We start from the raw sequence: 2500 nt of genomic DNA on the forward strand, positions 1-2500 counted from the left end.
ATGCATAAAAGAACCAATGTTATTAACATAAGAATCAAAAGTAAAAGCTTTATTTTTTAAAGATTTTATATTTAAATTTCTACAAACGTAATTTGTTTTCATGAACTACCATTTCAAAAGAAGGGGATAATAACTTCTCAAAGAAGAATGTTTTTTCCAGTTTAAATTCAGTGTGCGTTTGTTTTAGATACATGCCATAATAATTGTGAATTTTCTTTTTTAAATTGAGGACTTTAGGATATAAATATAATAATATATCATAAGTAAACCTCTTTTATTTTTTGAATAGTATGTATAATTTCTTTTAGTGCTGTCTTGTAAAAGGAAGTGCTTTAGTTTTCTACTTCACAGAAAGAAGTATTGTTCATTACAAGTAAAATTCTCTATTTTGATTTTTAATGTAATGTGGAAATTTTGTTGTATTGTAAAAGGAAGTTTTTAGTGTTCAATTTCACAGAAATATATAAAGCAGGTATAATTATGTTTAATTTCATATTTTTCCCTTTAAATTCCATGTTGCTTTGGGCAGAAGCAAATTTTGGTTTAAATCAATGATTAAAAGAAAAAAACATTTGATATAGATATTGATTTAAGTCATTATGATTTGAATTGGCCAACCTTGCAAGCAAAACAAAAATGCATGTTTGATATTAAAGAATATGTCTACACCTTCTTCTTTGTGCAGAGCTCTTCCCATCCTCTGGTTAGATTAGGAATTTCTTTATTATTATTTTTAGTTATTAATTTTAATTATTTTTTTTTATTTAGTTTGATTCCAATTGTTACTATGGATATTCATGGTGTGACATAGTGTCAGTTTCATTCTAAATTATCCCCTGTGTGCAAGGAATGACTGGGGTTACCCTCCACAGGTGGCAAGGGATTTGAACGCAGGTCAGCAAGATTGCTAGATGAGATTTCTACCGCTGCACCACGCAGCACATGTATAATGAATAACCAAACTGATTAGGAAAACATGGCAATAGGAAGGTTTTTTGTTTTTTACGGCTCCCAGCTAGGGAAATATGGCATTTGGGAGGAGATCTGGGGGCAGAGGCGATCAGGAGGGAGTCTGGCTGCAGACTCACTGATAGGGAAACCTAGTGTTTGGGAGAGAGGCCAGAGGCAGAGCCCCTTTTAGGGAAACATGGTGATCAGAAGGGGGTATGGGGACAGAGCCCTGATAGGGAAACATAGCGATCGGAAGGGTGTCTTCACCTCAATATGCATAGTATGAATATGAAACAAGTTGAGTGCAAATGAACAATGTAGACAAATGTTCATTTAAAGGATATGATTTATGTCAGGTGTTATTGATATTTTTATTCATGTGTGCATCAGTATAAAAAAAAACTGTATATATACCACAAATACACATTATTTTGATAAATGTAAAAAAAGAATTTGTTTCTTCTATTTATTTATTGATATCTTTGTATGTGGCACAACACCTGACAGACCTGATAAGAAAATATCTCGGACAAAAAATTTTCTGACTGAGACAATTTTCATAGTCTCTATATTTAGTCTCAGATTTATCTGAGAAATTTTGTGAACCCTGCTCCAGGTTAGGCATGTGGTTAGGATGTACTATCTGATGATTGATGGTTCAAGGGATTGTATAGTACCACAGGATTTCACAGGGCAGAGCCCCTTGGCAAGGGAGGAGGCCGGGTAAATAGTTGGGGGTACAGGGGGCAGAACCTCCTGGCTATGTAATTATTATGGTTGGAAAGTATTGTGCAAATACCACAGGGGTACAGAGTTTTGAGTCCCCTGGCTTGGGAATATATGGTTATAACATATTTTATTTTTATATTATAATAACTGTAGATTTTACTATAGGATGGGTAGGTGCTTGTTGACTTTTTTAAAAGTTGGCACATCAGCCTTTCAATGATGATAGACAAGTCTGTAGAATGTCATTAGGCAATTCAAAGTTAGTTAGTTATTTTTTTTTTTACACATTCTCCTCCTGTTTTTTTTACCCTGCATTTCCCTTCTATACTTCATGCTCTCCCCTACTACTGGGACAAATATACCACGATGAAGACTATTCAATATTGCCTGTCAAATGTACACATTCTCTTCCAGTCTTTTTTACCCTGCATTTCCCTGCTATACTTCATGCTCTCCCCTACTACTGGGACAAATTTACAACGAAGACTGTATTCAATATTTCCTGTCAAAATTGCTCTATATCAGCAGTATACCTATAGTTCTTGTAGGATATTCCATTTTAACTTGAGAAATAGGCCTAGTTGTCTTAGAAAAAATTGCAGTGGAATTTTTCATATTTATTTGATATTTCACTGTCAGTGTGTTTATCTCCAAAATTAGTAAAGCCATCCACCGGAGTGTACCCAGCTCCTACCAGATCATTGTAATCCTCTACTGTTACAAAATATATTTTGTGGAAGGGCTAACTGTTAACATGGCAGATCAAATTTTAGAAATCGGCAAATACTAAAATATGTTCTATTCCTGCAGTGACCACGTT

The 2500-nt window shown here is 34.1% G+C and overlaps 1 protein-coding gene across 1 annotated transcript in view; it reads left to right on the forward strand.

Moving 5' to 3' along the window:
* LOC125027048 (nuclear RNA export factor 1-like) overlaps positions 1-2500 on the forward strand; it is a 33655-nt gene that overhangs the window by 5199 nt on the left and 25956 nt on the right. The window lies entirely within an intron of this gene.

The sequence above is a fragment of the Penaeus chinensis genome, chromosome 7, assembly GCF_019202785.1.
Source record: "Penaeus chinensis breed Huanghai No. 1 chromosome 7, ASM1920278v2, whole genome shotgun sequence".
NCBI classification, from domain to species: Eukaryota; Metazoa; Arthropoda; class Malacostraca; order Decapoda; family Penaeidae; genus Penaeus; species Penaeus chinensis.